This window comes from Solenopsis invicta, chromosome 12 (assembly GCF_016802725.1).
Source record: "Solenopsis invicta isolate M01_SB chromosome 12, UNIL_Sinv_3.0, whole genome shotgun sequence".
NCBI classification, from domain to species: Eukaryota; Metazoa; Arthropoda; class Insecta; order Hymenoptera; family Formicidae; genus Solenopsis; species Solenopsis invicta.
This window is the reverse complement of record NC_052675.1, coordinates 7,528,445-7,540,953: the sequence shown is the minus strand read 5'-3', so window position 1 is coordinate 7,540,953 and position 12,509 is coordinate 7,528,445.

Below are 12,509 nucleotides of genomic sequence, written 5' to 3'. Positions count from 1 at the left end.
AAATGTAAAATAAAGATAAAAAAAGAGGAGGAATAGAATAATGTAAAACAAAAAAAAGGAAGGAGAAAGGATCGAAGGAGTCTAGAATAAAAATAAAATTAAAAGGAGAAAGGAATTAAAGGTGTTGGAGAAGGTAAAGTTTTTTAAATAAAGTATGAATAAAGTTAAGACATCATTTAAAGACAAATTTAATGGTATTTGTTAATAATGAGTGAATATTACATGATATTTTAATATTTTGTGTCATAATACCTTGTGTCATAAAAATTAAATTTCTCAAATATAATATTATGTATTGTAGTAAAGATTTTAAAAAATGTGAAATAAAGATAAAGAAAAGAAGAGGAATAGAATAAGAAAAAAAAGGATGAAAGGGAGAAGGATCGAAGGAGTTTAGAATGGAAATAAAATTGAAAGGAGAAAGGAAGGTGTTAGAGAAGGTTAAGATTTTTAAATAAAGGATGAATAAAATTATAATATTCACTTAAATATCAGTTTGAAGGTTTTTCTTAATAATGGGCGAATATTACATTATATTTTGATACTTTTGTCATAAAAATAAAAGTCTCTTGAATGCAATATTATCTATTTTAGTAAAGTTGTTTAAAAATGTGAAATAAAGATAAAGAAAAGAGGAAAAATAGAATAATGTAAAATGGAAAGAAGGAAAAAGAAAGGATCGAAAGAGTCTAAAATGAAAATACAATTGAAAGGAGAAAGGAATTAAAGGTGTTAAAGAAGATTAAAGTTTATAATAAAGTTGAATAAAATTAAGATATCAATTAAATACCTGTTTGAAAGATTTTTTAAATAATGGGCTAATATTACATAATGTTTTGATACTTCTTGTTATAAAAATAAAAGTTTCTGTAATAGAATATTACCAATTTTGGTAAAGTTTCTTAAAAATGTGAAATGAAGATAAAGAAAAGAGAAGGAATAAAATAATGTAAAACGGAAGAAAGGAAGGAAAAAGGATCGAAGGAGTGTGGAATAAAAATAAAATTGAAAGAAGAAAGGAATTGAAAGTGTTGGAGAAAGTTAAAATTTTTAAATAAAAGACGAATAAAATTAAGACGTCAATTGACCACCAGTTTGTAGATTTTTTTTAAATATTGTGCTAATATTACATGACATTACGATATTTTGTGTTATAAAAATAAAAATTACTTTAATATAATTTTATCTATTTAAAAACCGATTTTCTCCAAAGGGGTGTTTTATCCTCTAAAAGTGCGTATGGGCACGTATAAAAAAATACGTCCTTATTTTTATCAGTACTACAACATATTAAAAGCTTGTTTAAATCTGAGGCGGACACTTCCCTGTGTTTCTTTGTAAGTCAATTTTAGACGTGATTTTTGCGAGACAAAAGGCGTCAAATTCAATACCATTAATTTTGTTTTCTTTCGCCTTTACCCTTGTTCAGAGGCAGGTACTCATGCATCCTACTCGTCGACTTGAGATGTTGAATCCAGAGGATCACTCCCTCCAAATCAAAACTCTTATCACGGGTTTTATAAATTCGAAGTGCCGCAATGTCGTGCAAAAGACTATAGATAACACTGGTCGACACTATTTTGGTCTACACGAAGTCGTTTTTGTTAGATTTTAATGCGCTGATTACGAATCTGGCCGCAAAAATGTCGTATCACGTCAAATTTTTGAGATATTCTAACTTAAAGGTAGTCTAACTTAAAGGTAAAAATTGAGGTTTTTGGCCATTTTCCACAACTTATAAAATGTCTAACAATTTTTTTTCACCATTTAGTTGGATGTCACATTAAAGTGTTATTCTTATTCTTTCCAACGCATATTTGATTGCTATGATCCGACTTTTTTTTGCTGAAATAGAGCAAATTGAATCTTTTTTTTTTAAGATTTTGATTTGTCATATTAGATTGACTATTTTGAATTTTTAAAATCTGTCTCCAAATTCGCAATCAGCGCCCCGAAAAACCCTCAGATACAAATTTTCAAAATCGGTTCAATACAAATAAATGTGACACAGAAGGTTAAAAACCAAAAAATTCAATTTGCTCTATTTCAACAAAGAAAAGTCGGATCACAGTAATCAAATATGCGTTAGAAAGGGATAAGAATAACACTTTAATGTGATATCCAGCTGGATGCTGAAAAAAAAATTGTTAGACATTTTATAAGTCGTGAAAAATGGCCAAATACTTCATTTTTTACACCTTTAAGTTAGAATACCTCAAAATCTTGACGTGATATGACATTTTTGCGGCCAAATTCGTAATCAACACATCAAAATCTATCAGAAACAACTTCGTTTACTTTAAGACCAAAAAAATGTTGAATTTTTGTCGACCAGTGTAATTAGTCCATGCGCAAATTTAATACATTATTCATGAGTGTTCCGCGTGTACAACGAAAAGAAGAGGACAACCTGAAGAATTCTGAGGAAGAGGCTTGGAAGAAGCATTGGGCCCCAGTAGAGCAACCTTGGAGTAAATATAATTCTTTATTTATATAAATTTAATAATTTTTTTCCTTTCTTTCGATGTTATCAAATAAATTAAAAAAAAAGCTACTTAAAGAAAGAAAATTAATATAAAATTGTATACACACCCAGAAAAAAGTTACGCTTAAATTGATGAAATTGTTTCTTTAACTTGATTGTTTCAAGTTGAAATAAAAATACCTTTAAGAAAAATAAAAATTTATATAACTTCAGAGGAAATGACGTTATTAGCTTTTTTAAAAGTAAATAAATTCTTTGTTCAAATTACTTAATTATTTAATTTAATGAAATAATTATTTAATTCAAAGAAAGTATTGATGGAAATGTAAAAAATAATTTAGTTGTTCTGGTTTTAAAAATATATTTCTTTTACTTATAGCGTTTTTTACTGAGAAAACTAGTGCGCACTGAGTGTACACTCGCCGCAGGCAATTGGACGTTTCAGTTCGCGCGATGACGGTACCAACGAAAACACCCAATTACCTGCAGCGAGTGCACTTGTCAGTGCGCACTAGTTTTTCCAGTGAAAAACGCTATTAAATACAATTTGCGTTGCACAACTAAATTGTTTCTTTTATTCTAAAAAAATTTCTTCAAGTCAATGAAACTTTTCTTTAACCGTATAACAGTGTATGAATTTCTTTGAATAAAATAAACATTTTTTTACTTAAAAGAATCTTTCTCTGAATGTATAAGAAATAACTTTTGAACTTATTGATTTTGAGCGCAGTTTTAATTTTTAAATCTTATGTTTATGTTACAGTAATTTACCGTAGCTTTGTGACAACTGATCCCATACAGCACAGAAAATTGCAGCAACATTGCAGCAATGTTGCAATGTTGCAGATTGCAATGCAATATTACGGAAACATTGCAGAAACATAAATTAACAATATGCCTGCAACATTGCATGGCATATGCCAGTAATATTCTGGAAATGCAATATCATAATTTTTTAATAAAGTATAGTGGCAATAAAGAGCCACAGCAAAATATTCGCGACTCAATTATTATTAATAACATTATTAATGAATAATTATTATTCGCATTAATAAATTAGAATTTATAGGTATTATTAACCTAATAACTTTTTTAATGAAGTTATATGTTATATATCACAAAATTTGAGAATCTGGACAAAATTTGAGACTTTTGATATTGTCGAAACTTTCGGTAGAAAAAAATATTGTCTTGATCTTGAATTTGGACTTTAAGTCTTGTTTCAGTCTTGCCGCCGAGACCGAGACCAGTCTCGGTATCGTCCAAAATACTAATTGAGAGAAAAAAAGCAACACCGAGGAATATAAAAATAGTATTGAAGAGCATTTGATTGACTGTGCCGCAAATCACGAAAAAAGCGCGGGAAAAATAAAAGTCGATGGAATGCAAGAAATGTTTTAGCGATCGCTTCAACTGCACAGAGTGAAATATTTACATTATATCGGAGACGGTGACTGTAAAACATTTCAAGAAATTTTGAAAATGAATCCGTATAATACTCCGATTACAAAAAAAGAATGTGTAGGTCATGTACAGAAAAGGATGAGAACGCGTCTTCGTGCTCTTGTAAAAAAAAACAAAAGATTTCGGAGAACAAGGAAACCTTACAGGCAAACTAATCGACAAATTAAGTAACTCTATTACGGTCTAGCCATCATGAGACACAATGATTCTATTAAAGCGAGAGAAAAGCTATATGGGCAACATTCTTTCATAAAATTTCAATGGATGAGAAACCGCAGCATCATTATTGTCCACCCGGAGAAGAATTGTGGCGCTCGTGGCAGCGAGCATGTGCTGCTAACAACTTGAATAAATACAGACATAAGTTTGCTTTTTCTAAAATTGTAGAAGATGCTATTCAACCTGATATACGAGAGCTTCCCTGCCGCAAATTTACTTTAGAACACTATAGAAATGTCTATAGTTCTGAATGTGTTTTTTGAAACAGGTATTGCATATACGGAATGGAGTTTTCCTTATACAACTTTTATAATTTTTAATAAGGTAATACGTATGTTCATTACCTTATTAAAAATTATAAAAGTCATATAAGGAGAACCCCATTCCGTATATGCAATGCCTGTTTCAAAAAACACATTCAGAACTATAGACATTTCTATAGTGTTCTAAAGTAAATTTGCGGCAGGATTGAGCGAAGAAGATTTGTTTGCGTTTGGTGACTACACTCAAAACGCAAATGAAAATCTAAATGCTCTCATGTAGAAGATCGCTCTAAAGGAGACGTATAGCGGCTTTATTATTGTTGAAATCGTTATGTATATTGTAGTAGTAATATTTAACGAAGGCTCTATGTCTCTATTAACAATTTTAGAAACTTTAAATTACACCATCGGCAATGTTGCATATTATATTAAGAACACAGCGTATTTATGACCGACGCGTAGCGTATTTTAACGAGCAAGCTTCAAACGCAGGAAGCCACAAGAGAGGCGAAAATTTGTCGTAGACAGATCAGATTGTAGTCAGAAGAGAGTCATACTGTCATACAGGCAGAAGAGGACCAACTTTATGATGCAGGCATCGCTGATTAAGCGTAAGTAAACATTTTTTGTTTTATCCTATTTAAGAGGATGCTAAAGTAACAGAAGAATTTCCTCGACGTCGGTACTGCAGATTATTTTCGAGGAGATCAAGGATATTGCTCTTTGTCCAATGCATAAATCTATCTTTGTTCTTCGATTATTTTGCCATCTGCGAAAAGACTTATCAGCTACTATTGAACACTAATACTGCTCTGTTTATGACAGTTTAGCTTTGCTGAGTAAAATAAGCATGCGATAAAAGCACATTAAGATATCTCTTTTGTTAGTCGTTTAGTCGTAATTTCACACGGTCAGTGTTATTCGTGCGTGTTTTCTGAAGTGTGTTCTACTCTCATTTTATACGTACGAGCTATATTTCTGTATTAAGGTAAAGTCAATCTCAAGTTACTGCTATACGAGTAAATTTTTAATGATTTATTAACTTTTTGTTCAATTTTTTTATAAAATTTATCTAAGCATCTCTTCTTTTTACGCGTATTTAAATTTTATAAAAAGTTTTTGTGATTTTGTAACGCCAATTTGCAGATATTTAGATGCTGTAAATGTCGGTAATTCGCGGTATTTTAGCATCCTCTTAAAAATTTTTGCAAAACTTTGAACGCGTTTTTCTCGAAATAACATTTTTCATGACGGTGGACCTGAAAACTGCCTCACCGTCCGATTAACTTTATTTTTGGTATACGTGAATCTAAATTAGATTCACTATCACAGGAGCTTTTTTGATTAAATTTATCTATTTTCAAATAGCAATAAAAAATAGGCATTTTTTTGTATTTTTTTTTTTTTTTTTTTTTTCAAATTATTATGACTATTTCCGTAATGTTTTTTTTTCTTAAATTTCTCTTGTCACATAAAAATGATGATTCTAAAAAATGATAAAAAATAAAAAATTTTTGTTACAGATAAGTATTATGAGCTGTATCATGCCTACTATTTGACCCGATAAAAAAATATGTTCTACGCCACTGGACGCAGTCACTATATCTTTAATTATTTTTCAGTTTATTTATACGTTTTATGTTCCTTAAGAGTCCACTTTAAAAAAAATTGAAATTAATTGGCCCAATAGTTTTCTTACAATTTTTCATCACATTTTGACAACTTTTCAATTTCGAGAAACATATGTGACCTCTTAAAGCGATGTTGAACCGGTCTTTTATATACGTGCTTATTTTCGGACTTATATATCACTTAATTGGCTTCACAGATCTTAAAATCCTTTTACACAATTAAGGGGTAACATCACCCTTGAGGCCCTAAAGTGATACCTAAGTTTGGGAATTTATTGTGGGTAAATAAATAACTTTATATAAAAAAAAAAACTTAGATTGTACACAAGCGGTCATTAATGCCTTCCCTAAGGAAGTTAGGCGCGTTCCAGACACATGCATCGCATCTAGGTATTTATCACGCATGATTGTTAAATCCTGACCAATCTGACAAGTCAGATTTAACAATCATGTGTAATGAACACCTAGATGCGATGCGTGTGCTGGAACACGCCTAACCTCCTTAGGGAAGGCATTAATGACCGCTTGTGTATGTATACAGTTATGCCCGTTCTTCGATTGAGCTTGAAAAGTTGACCGAAGACGGAACATCGATTAGACAGAAGAAGCACGGCCGGTTTTTGTTCTGTTCTAGGATGTGAAGCTGTCACGAGATATTTAGAATAATTCTGCCACGATTTATTTGTATAAAGTTATTAGATTAAAGTTAGTGTTTCTTTTTATAAAAGAGTGTTCTTTCCTTTCGCGTCATGAAAACGAGTGTCTTTGCGCGAGAGAACTGGGTACTCGTTTCGTTGAGTACAACAATATATTGAAGAGTAAAAAGATATTTTTTAATTTTCCTTTATGTACAAAATGGTGGCGTACTGGCCCATTTACAAAATCGTCTTTTCTTAAAGCTAAATTTTTGCGTGCAAGTTTTCTGCGATGGTTCATGCTGGAACAAAACAACAAAAATCTACAACGACAATTATCTATATATTCAAAACTAATGAAGTACGTAAGGATTTGTCTAAATATTAATTTTTGTCAAAATGGCAGCTATTTATAGAAAAAAATGCATTTTTTACTCAAAAATGTGTTAAAAAATGATTGCAAAAAAAATTTTCAACATGTCGCAAGAAGCCTACGTACTTCACTGTAGAATAGTTATCAGAAGATTGTAATAAAATTTTAAGTCAATCGGATAAAAATTGTAAAAGTGACGTTAAACGCAGATTTGAAAAACTGTGTTTTGAGAAAAACGCGTGTAAAGTTTTAGTAACTAATTTTTTGTGTATAAAGTTGAAAATTTTTAATTTATCTCTGATCTACGATGCCTGTCCCATAAAGCTGTTCTTCTACGAATCCAGCAGTCTCATCATAGTCCTTTCTTATTGCTAATAATGATATTCTGGCCTCTTTTGCTTCTTGAGTAAAACTGTATTTGGCAAGTACGACGCGCCGCGCATTCCATTTTTGGTAATAATAATGACAAGTAAAATCCACCATGAGGTTTAAGACTTGCATAATTTTCATTAGACTGTTGTAGTCATCATTATAATAGCAAACAGCCAAGTTTGTTGCATAAACATAGAAAAACTAATCATGTTACATAACCACAGAAACCAACGCTTCCAAAACTATTCACTGATTTAGTACAAGTAATAACATCTATATTATGTTAGTCAAAGGTTTATTTTCGGTACATAAATAGGCCCATCCCAGGTAGAACACAAAGGTCATAATAATATCATCAGGCTATCATCATAACTTTATTTCTCATTTAACCCTTAAACACGTAAGTGGGTTTGAGAGACCCTATATGAACTTTTGAACGCTTGCTATGTGAAGACGGAATGAGATAGGAGGTTCAAACCAAGACGTAAGAAAGGTTTGAAATCTCCTCTTTTGATTGATATGGTTGATCAACTTTTTTGGTCAACTAGGATTCGAATGGCACGGCAGCAAAGTTTTGTTAGGGTCAATGCGACCCATATAGTGTGTAAGTGAAAATTTTTTTGTGAGTATTTTACATAAAAAAACTGGACAAAATATGTTCGAACAAGTCGGTTTGCGGATATTACTCGCATATACTCTGTCTAAATTTGGAATACTATAAAATGTTGTAGAAAAGGGAGTTTTTCCGAAATATATCATGAAACACATCAATTTTCAATTTTAGACATGATTTAATCAAAAATACCTCATATTCGCCTTGTTACATAAGTACATTTTTTAATAGAAATGACAATGATATAATTTTTTTTTTTAAAGTATGAATCTTTAGCTTTAAAACGCCGTATTGTAAAATTCCTCAAAGTTTTTTGTTGCGAAGATATGATTTTTTTTTTAAGTGGATTTTTAGATGCCCAAAAATACCTCGTATTCTCCATGTTACATAATTATACTTTTTAAAAGAAATGACTTTGCCAAATTTTATTTTGAAAGTGTGACTCTTTAGCTTTAATATTTGAAAGTCCTTAAACGTTTTTTATTGCAAAGATATGATTTTTTGAAGGAAAAGTGGATTTTTGACCGATTTCTCATTTTTGCTTAATGGTTTTTCTTTTATAACTTCACAATAAATTATTTTTTGGCAATTCCGATTGTGCAGTCACACTCCCAAGATTTTGAACTTTTGTTTAAAAAAAAAATCGTAGAAAAATATTGATTGTAATCAAAGTTATAGCTTCTCAAAGTTGAAAAAATCTTCCAGACTCAAAAATGTGTTTCCGTATTTTACAAGATCGGTATGTTTAAGGGTTAAAAGTTACCGATAAGAAATGACGCAAAAATGATTTAAAAATGGAAAAGAAATTTACACTATATTATAGACAAAATCATTCTTTATAATTTCCAGAATACTTATATTGTTTTAATATATTGTTAAAATAATGTAAACAATAAAAAATACAATTATATTAGGTGCGCAATTAAGTTCTCGCTGTTTTTTTTATGAAAATGCAACTTTATTGTGAAAAAATGGTTACAAATGAATTTAGTGTGTGCGTGTTTAATATTGTGTTTGCTCCTTTCTGATTAATTATCGGTTGTAAATGTTTTTGCGATAAACGTTATTTTTCGGAAAAATGTACTGTAAAAAAATTTGTTTCTTCGAAGTCTTGTAACTCGGTCAAAAAAAAAATTGTAGGAAAATTAAAACAAAAGCATTTTGTAGAAAAAAATATCATACTTTATGGTACTTGCAAATTTGTCGAAAAAATTTTTTTTTTATTGAACTACAACCTGTGAAAAATACGCAATTTTGAAGAAAAACCAGTGTATCTTTTTGGGACATAGCACTGATAAATTAAGCAAATTTTTGAAAACCATTGATAGCATGTTAAAGCTGAAACTTTGAGCGTTAAAATGCTTTATTAATTTTTTGTCTACGATGATTTTTCACGGAGTACAGACATTATTTGTAAAAATTGCTGGTTTAACTTTAAAATTGCGTAACTTAGTTAAAAAAAATCGTAGAAAAATAAAAAAAAAGCATTTTGTAGGCAGAATGTAGTTTATAAAGTTTTACTTAAATTGTTTGAAAAAAATTTGTTTGTCGAGTTGCAAAGTGCCAAAAATACAAAATTTTAAGGAACAAAACAAGGTGTGCTTTTTTACTGCATAAGACAAGAAAGTTGAAAGAACTTTGAAAATCTGTTGATACAGTTTAAATTAAAACTTCAAGCTTCAAAATGCTTTTTTCATTTTTTATTTGCGATAATTTTTCGCCAAGTTTGAAAATAGTCTAATTTTTAGTATCTGAAAAGTGTTCCTTATTTTTTTTTTAGTAGTGTATATATACAGGGTGTCCCAGAGCGATGTATACAGATTATCACGATGAGATAGAAGGGATCGAGACAAATCAAAAAGTTTAATACCATTTTGCGATATTTGCAATAACTTTCAAGTAATAAAATATTAAAGTCGGCCGAATAAGAGCGCGCGAAGAGACAAGCGGTCGCTCGCCCGAGCCGTAGGACCGCCCATCGCGGCCCGACTGTAGACGACGCCGTGATAGTAAGTGGCGTGCGGCGAGGGGAAGGATAGCTTGGCACCGCACCGCTCCCTCATGCCTCCGCACCACGTGGTACGCGTCAACGCTATACACTCGCGATCACAATTATTAAGTATTTTGTTCTTTGTAATATTTATAGCATTTTTTATAGCAAAAAACCAAAAGTTAAATAATGTTTAAAGTTTCGCGGGCGACTAATACCATTTCAGTTTCGCTCCTGTGTCTAACTTCCGATTCCCGTTTTGGCGATTAACGTGTAACATGTTGATATCTGATTATAATATTTGGTGTAACAATTTTATAAACCTGTAGATTTTCGTATTCTCATTACTGACATTTTACGTACACTCAAGGACTTTGATTCTGTCCATGGGGAAATTTTCCAAACTGAAAAGTCGCTATCTTTCTACATACTTACAATTCATGATTAACGTAACGATTAGAGCTTATTGGTCGTTACGTTAATCATGAACTGTAAGTATGTAGAAAGACAGCGACTTCTCAGTTTGGAAAATTTCCCCATGGACAGAATCAAAGTCCTTGGGTGTACACCCAGCGACTTTGATTCTGTCCATGGGGAAATTTTCCAAACTAAGAAGTCGCTATTTTTCTACATACTTACAGTTCATGATTAACGTAACGACCAATAAGCTCTAGTCGTTTCATTAACCATGAACTGCGAGTATGTAGAAAGTGGTGACTTCTCAGTTTGGAAAATTTCCCCATGGACAGAATCAAAGTCCTTGGGTGTACATTGAATATTATAATCAGATGTCAACACGTTACACGCCAAAGCAGGAGTCGGAAGTTAGCCACACCGCAGGGGCGAAACTGAAATGGTATTAGTCGCCCGCAAAATTTTAAATTGACATAACTTCTATAATTTGTAAAATAATTTTGATAAATCATACATCATTGTATTCATTAGAAAAAATGCTACAATTTTTAATGTATAAAAATATTCACTTTACCATGCAAAAGTTGCATGTCTCTTCGTTCTTTAACATAGATAATTTCTGTAAGTAACCACTGTGCTCACAATAAAGCTTAGTTCAAACCATTTAATTTGATGTTATATTTATTGGGTCTATCTCTGTTAGTTTACGAGATAAACGGGAGTGGCCACACCCAGGTAAAACAGAAAAGTCATAATGATATATCATCAGGATATCATCATGACTTTATTTATCATTTAAAAGTCATTGATAAGAAATGATGCAAAAATGATTTAAAAATGAAAAAGAAATTTACAGTATATTATAGACAAAATCATTCTTTATAGTTTCCAAAATACTTATATTGTTTTAATATATTGTTAAAGTAATATAAACAACAAAAAATACAATTATAAATAAAAATTAAAATATTTGATTTTATTATGATCGATGGATGAGATATGATACCGTCATTATGTTCCTATAGTGATTTGCTTATTATAAACTAATGTGTTTCTATATGGGAATGTTGATTTCAAAATACATACAGTTATGAATGTGGAATACCTCATTCAAATCTTATAGTTGGTGAATGTATATAATTCAGCCAAATTAATGTGTATAAGGCCCCACATGAACAAGTGAGTGCTGGCGCCACCGCTAGACGGCTACGCCGTGGGGGATTTTCTCGTGAGTCGATTGCGGCCACAGGCGTTATATCTAGGCGCCACCGCGACTGACTCATCAGCTCACACTTCAATGAAAATATTAATTAGGAGCTGATTGTTGTAACCACCGAGACGAATACTCGTTCTCATTGTTTTCAAGTGTGACGTTTGTGTGGAACGGTGTTCCACATAAAATTTTACATTTTTGCAACATACTGTCAATTGCTCTTAAGCGCGGACAGCAAACCGATGGCAACAGTTGCCATTGTGTTGCTATCATACGTATCCCTGCCGCAAATTTACTTTAGAACACTAGAGAAAAAATGTATAGTTTTTTGAATGTGTTTTTTGAAACAGGCATTGCATAGGGTTCTCCCAAGGTCCGTGGATTGGCGTTGGAGGGGAAGGAAGGTCGTTGCATCCACTTCAACGATGTGGAACGAAAATGGCGGCGGCCATACTTTTACTGCACACTCGCTCACTCACACAACTAATAGCTGTAGTACCTTACTATCTACGTACATACACTAACACTGACTCGCTGTCTCGAAAATGGCGGCTATGCAACGACCTTCCTTCCCCTCCAACGCCAGTCCACGGACCTTGGGTTCTCCTTATATACTCCTTTTATAATTTTTAATATGGTAATAAACATACGTATGTAAAGTAAATTTGTGGCAGGGATAAAATCGTGATTTCCTTTATTATATACGTAGTTAAAAAAATCACTTAAAAATCATTTTTATATCATGAATTCATCACAAAATCATCCTAAAAAGTGTATCAAATGACGTCATGATAATTTTTCCCAAAATAACTTATATTTGATGTCATCATGATCTAA